The following is a 6,551-nucleotide window of genomic DNA, read 5'->3' as shown; positions in this document are numbered from 1 at the left end:
AAGATATTAAACAGAACTGGCCCCAGCACAGAGCCCTGGGGAACACCGCTTGTGACCGCCCGCCAACTGGAGTAAACTCCATTCACCACCACTCTTTGGGCCCGGCCATCCAGCCAGTTCTTTACCCAGCGAAGAGGACACCCATCCAAGCCATGAGCAGCCAGTTTCTCCAGGAGAATGCTGTGGGAAACCATGTCAAAGGCTTTACTGAAGTCTTGATAGACAATATCCACAGCCTTTCCCTCATCTACTAGGCAGGTCACCTTGTCATAGAAGGAGATCAGGTTGGTCAAGCAGGACCTGCCTTTCCTGAACCCATGCTGGCTGGGCTTGATCCCTTGGTTATCCTCTACATGCCATGTGATGGCACTCAGGATGATCTGCTCTATCAGCTTCCCCGGTACCGAGGTCAGGCTGAGAGGCCTGTAGTTCCCTGGGTCCTCCTTCCGGCCCTTCTTGAAGATGGGCGTCACATTAGCTAATCTCCAGTCAGCAGGGACCTCCCCAGTTAGCCAGGACTGCTGGTAAATGATGGAAAGGGGCCTGGTGAGCACATCTGCCAGTTCCTTCAGTACTCGGGTGGATCTCATCAGGCCCCATTGACTTGTGAGTGTCTAAGTGGTACAGCAGGTCACTAACCATTTCCCCCTGGATTATGGAGGCTCCATTCTGGTCCCCGTCCCTATCTTCCAACTCTGGGGGCTGGGTACCCAGAGAACTATTGGCCCTACTATTAAAGACTGAGGCAAAGAAGGCATTAAGTACCTCAGCCTTTTCCTCATCCTTGGTCACTGTGTTCCCTCCCCCGTCTACTAGGGGCTGGAGATTCTCCTTAGCTCTCCTTTTGCTGCTGATGTATTTGAAGAAGTATTTTTTGTTGTCTTTTACAGCAGCAGCCAGATTGAGCTCTAGCTCAGCTTTGGCCCTTCTAATTTTCTCCCTGCACAGCCTCGCTACACCTTTGTAGTCCTCCTGAGTTGCCTGCCCCTTCTTCCAGAGGTCATAGACTCTCCTCTTTTTCCTGAGTTCGAGCCAGAGCTCTCTAGTCAGCCAGGTCGGTCTTCTTCCCCGCCGGCTCGTCTTTCGGCACCTGGGGACAGCCCGCTCTTGTGCCTTTAGGACTTCCTCCTTAAAGAATGTCCAGCCTTCCTGGACTCCTTTGCCCCTCAGAACTGCCTCCCAGGGGACTCTCTCGACCAGTCTCCTAAACAGGCCAAAGTCTGCCCTCGGGAAGTCTAAGGTGCCAGTTCTGCTGACCCCCCTCGCCGCTTCTCCACGTATCCAAAACTCTATCATTTCGTGATCACTCTGCCCAAGGTGGCCTCCCACCATCACATGGCTCACAAGTCCTTCTCTGTTCGTGAACAAGAGGTCCAGCGGGGCACCTTCCCTAGTTGGCTCACTCACCAGCTGTGTCAGGAAGTTATCTGCCACACGCTCCAGGAACCTCCTAGACTGTTTCCTCTCTGCTGTATTGTATTTCCAGCAGACTTCTGGCAGGTTGAAGTCCCCCACAAGAACAAGGGCTAGTGATCGTGAGGCTTCTCCCAGCTGCTTATAGAATAGTTCGTCAGTCTCCTCATCCTGGTTGGGTGGTCTGTAACAGACTCCCACCACAACATCTGCCTTGTTGGCCTTCCCCCTGATTCTTACCCATAGACACTCCACCCTATCATCACCATCATCAAGCTCTAAACTATCCAGACACTCCCTGATGTATAGGGCTACCCCACCAGCTCTCCTGCCTTGCCTATCCCTCCTGAAGAGTTTATAGCCATCCATCACCGCACTCCAGTTGTGCGAGTCATCCCACTACGTTTCCGTGATGGCAACCATATCATAGTTTTCCTGATGTACAATGGCTTCCAACTCCTCCTGCTTGTTGCCCATGCTGCGTGCATTGGTGTAGAGGCACTTCAGCTGGGCTGTCGTCCGTGTCTCCTTCATAGAAGAACACCCCTTGTGTGCTTTGAGGCATTTCACTGGCATTTCCCTCTTGGCTCCTATTGCCTCAGTATCCCCTAGCTCAATTCTGTTCGACTTCGGCTGTGCCCCAGCGTACCCCGCACATCTCAGAGACACAGGCCGAGTGCCCTTGCTGGCACCCGCTCCCTCTAACCATGGCATGTCGTCCCTCAGCTTCTCTTGGGCAAGCCTGATATTATCCCCCTCCCCCTTCAAGCCTAGTTTAAAGCTCTGTCGATGAGTCCTGCAAGTTCCTGAGCAAAGATTCTCTTTCCCCTTTGAGAAAGATTAATCCCATCAGATGCCAGCAAACCCGGTGCTGTGTAGGCCATCCTGTTGTCAAAAAAATCAAATCCGTGTCGATGACACCAGCCACAGAGCCATGAGTTGATAGATTGGGTGCTTCTGTTCCTTCTAGTGTCACTGCCCACAACTGGAAGGAGAGAGGAGAAAATAATCTGTGCTCCAGAGTCCCTTACTAGCCGTCCCAAGGCCCTGAAGTCTCTTTTGATTGCCCTAGGACTTCGTGTTGCAGCTTCATTGCCCCCCACATGGAAGAGCAGTAGGGGGTAATAGTCTGAGGGCCGTACCAGGCTAGGGAGTATCCTCGTGACATCCTTCACCCGGGCCTCAGGGAGGCAGCAGACTTCCCTAAGAGGAGGGTCCGTCCAGCATGTCGGACCCTCGGTTCCCCTCAGAAGGGAGTCACCCACAACTATAACCCGTCTGCTCTTCCTTGTGGAGGTGGTGTTAATACGAGAGGTACGTTCTTCTGACCTGGATGACACCTCTGGTGTAGATAGACTGTCGTCCCCATCCTCCATTGACTGGCCTTCCACCTCCAGGGCCTCATACCTGTTGTACAGAGGCACCTGGGGAGGCGAGGTGGGCAGGGAGGGCCTTCGCCTGCCGCCACGAGTATGGACTCGCCTCCATTCACTCTCCTCCTTTGAGCTGCTGCCTTCAGCCCGGTGCGGGGGGGGGATAGAGGATCCCCTCGATCGTGGGTTCTTACTGGTGGCTGCTGCTGCTCCTGTTCCTGTCTCAGGGGGGGCAGAGCATGGCACCACCAGTCGATCTCTTTCTCAGCCTCCCTGATGCTCCTTAACCTTTCTACCTCCTCCCGTAGCTCTGCCACCATGCAGAGCAAATCATCCACCTGGTCGCACCTCACACAGCTGTCCTCACGGCTGCCATGCGTGAACAGCGAGAGGCCCAGGCACTCCCTGCAGCCCGAGACCTGGGTGGCTGCATGTTTTCATGGGAGCTCTGTCTGGGTAGCCACATCCACTCTGGCGAGCACAGAGGGCATCGCTTTCTGATGAGTGAAGACCGTAGCTGAGTTTCTTCTGAAAGGATGGAGACTACCGAATGAACGCACTTCTCACAGTACCTCTTGAGCTGCTAGGGTGCCTTCGCCTTCCCTACACGCCCTGCTTGCGCGAGCTGCCGTGCAAACTGCCGCGCCACGCCCTGTTTGCCCATACTGTTCGTCGCGCTCCTGGTCACCCGCGCTCCCTGGGAGATGCGCTTGTACGGGAAGGGAACTGCCGCCGTCACTCCTGTCCCCGTCCACGCTGAGTCAGAGCCGGGCCCTCGTCAGGAGCTCCCTCCTTCCTGCTCAGGGGCCGGGGCATGCTTGCGGTAGCACTCTCTCTCCGTGCCCCCCCCCCCCCCTTTTTTTTTTCCTTTTCCTCCCTTCTGTGCGCAGTTTTGACGCGGTTTATCCGATCCAGCAGCCGTCCCCCACACATTAATATATAAATTATATATCTATTAATAATTTATATATTAAATGTTAATATATAAATAAATGTGTAAAATAATAACTGTGTCCTGGGACTCTGTCACACCTCACCAATGGGATTATATGTCTTTAGCATGTTCTTAGGTTCACCCATTATCAGCTCTGCGTATTATTACTGGAAGTCTCAGCTGGCATGAAGACAACTTTATTTAATTGCTTTATTAATAATCTCCCCAGACAGCGATTTGGAGGCTGATACTGAGGCAGGTTTTTGTGTCAGGTTTTTGATTTCAGAGTTGCCCGTTTCTCTGCTGTCCTCTCCTGGTAGACTTGTCTGCAAAAAAGTTACAACAATACTGAAGCGTTGTTGGATACTTTTAGATGACAGATCTATTGCGGAGGGTGAAGGAAGGGCTGCCAGACTATATTTTGGCATAAGGGGGAAAAGCAGATAGTTTGTTTTCTGAAAAATAAAATATAAAATAAGGATAATTTTATCATACCATCGATAAATAAATACTGTATAAACAAATGGCTGGTCACCATTGTCCTCTCCAGCCTGTGCAGCGTAAACCCATTGACAGTTCAAAAGCTTTGCTGTCAGACAGGTCCCGTCTTTAGACCGTGCCTATGGAGTTTTATCTATATTCAGCTAAGCGTTTCACATTGAAATCCCCCACCACTCATCCGTGCTGGCCAGGCAGCTGCCGCGCAGAGGAGCTGTTCAGCTGTCAACTGGCGTCTCCTGGTTCCTGAGAAAACAAGCAAACAGCAAACACTCATCTGCCGGCCTCCACCGTCCTGTTCATACCAATTTTGTCTCACATTCAACTCTGGAAAGATCTGGGTCCGTCCACTACATCGCAAGACTTCTAGCAACACTTGTCATCCTCTGGATGATCTTCAGGGCCAAATACCATAGTTGTTCAGATTTCTGCATTTCCCAGATGTTGCACATGCATTTTGGCTGCGGTTTTGTGTTTTACTTGATAAGATCACATTGCAGCCTGTCACAGGTCCTGGTCCCCTCTGCTGCCTCCAGCTGTGTTCCCGCTCCCTTCCTCAGGCTGGATTTAACAAACACATGGCTGTGGAGTGCTTCACATCAAATCAGACTCTTGATCCAGTGGAAAACTGGTCATCTCAGTGGATCTTACTCACTCTAACACACTGAGTCAGGAAATGAGATGTCTGGGCTGAATGAGGTACCCATCCTGACAGGAGTTCAAAATCTACATGGTCCACCTAGAGTTGTGATGTTAACCTACCCTCAGCTCCTCACTATTCTCAAAGCTCTGTCTCAGTGGAGCAAGGAATGCTGGATTTATGAGGGCAGAAAGGTGGAGATCAATGGATAGGGGTCTCTTGATTTTGTAATTTATCTTGAAGTCTACCGGGTAAAAACCTCAGGAGATTCAGGTTGCATGACTTTCCCAAGACCACCGGCTAAACCTGTGGCAATAACATGAGCAGGAGGATGCTGGCTTTTTCCCTCCTCTGCTCAACAGCCTCATACTCATGCTGCTTGAGACTAAAATGCATAATGTAGGGATAGCATTGCAAATGCTGCAGGGAAATGTTTAAATCCAAAGCTAAAATCTGTTTCCAATTAGGTCTCAAAAAAAAAAAAAATCCATAGAAACTTTTCTGTTTAGATTTGTTTTCTGACATCGCCTAAGCTCCCTGCCAAAATGCCTGAATATCTTTTTGTGTTTCAGATTTTACTGTTTGTTTAGGTTATTTTTTGCACACCTATGCAGGAATGCTTTGAAAATGTCTTTTCTCTTTGGAAGTGTGTTTCAAACAAATACTTCAAAGCAGTGACATAAGGGTTCACTTAAACTCACACCATGTTACACTCATTGTCATTTATCACTCTTCAGGCAGCTCAGCAGCATCGTTGGAAAGGCTCCTAGGGACTTAGCAGGCACTGGCAAAACTGTAGAAAAGTGATTCATTTCTCTTAACATTTGTGACCCTTTGTGATTTTGGGGATTTTTGTTTTCTTTTGTCTTGTCTCATCACAAACGGATTGTCTGATGCAGCAGCTGAGTGAAGGGCTGAAGGAGAGCCATGTATCAGCTTCCACATTCTATATATGACCAGCTGTGCCATATATGCCTTTTCTAGGGGCTTTGGTTCACTGTACAGCAAGAACAAGATTACTGCAAGGAAATAAGGAACCTGTAACATCACAGGATGAATACCTGGACTGCTGAAGGACCAAAACAAGCTTTCCTACAAACTGAATGCGATTATCAGATATTTTCAGTCTGTCATTGCCCTCAGACAGGCAAACTGACAGCAGTCCAAACCTTCATCCCCATTTGTCCAGCACTCTTCCGGTATAAAAGGTAACAGGAGCTATGTAATCTGAGATAGCCTCACAGGTTGGATGGCTAAGGAGGTTCGAGCATCTCCTCTGACCTGCCCCACAGCAGAGGCCACACGGTTCTGTGCCCTGGATGCTGCAGGGTCAGGAAGGTAGCACTGAACTGCGGGACGGGCTTTAGCCACTCCTACAGCCCTGAGTTTTAAAGACTTTGGGTAACAAAGAATGTTCCGCAACCCCTCACAGGCTGCTCTGGAGACTTTTTGTTGAGCGTATCCTCCAGCCTCTGGATCCCACAGTCCCCTTTTGTCTCTCAGAACAGCCCTACCTGTTAGAAAGATGCTCGGTAAGACAGTACTTGTAAGCTTAACCTTGTCCCTGTGTTTCCTTTAGATTAGTTGCTTTGGAAAAGTGACCAGCTGAGTTCCCAGGTGGAATTTTTAAGACTGGAAGTGAAACAACTTACCAGACTTCAGGAGACCAGGGCTCTTCTACAGGACAGCCAGA

Source organism: Ciconia boyciana, chromosome 9 (genome assembly GCF_034638445.1).
Source record: "Ciconia boyciana chromosome 9, ASM3463844v1, whole genome shotgun sequence".
Taxonomy (NCBI): Eukaryota; Metazoa; Chordata; class Aves; order Ciconiiformes; family Ciconiidae; genus Ciconia; species Ciconia boyciana.
The sequence above is the reverse complement of the archived record's forward strand: the minus strand, read 5'-3'. Positions refer to the sequence as shown.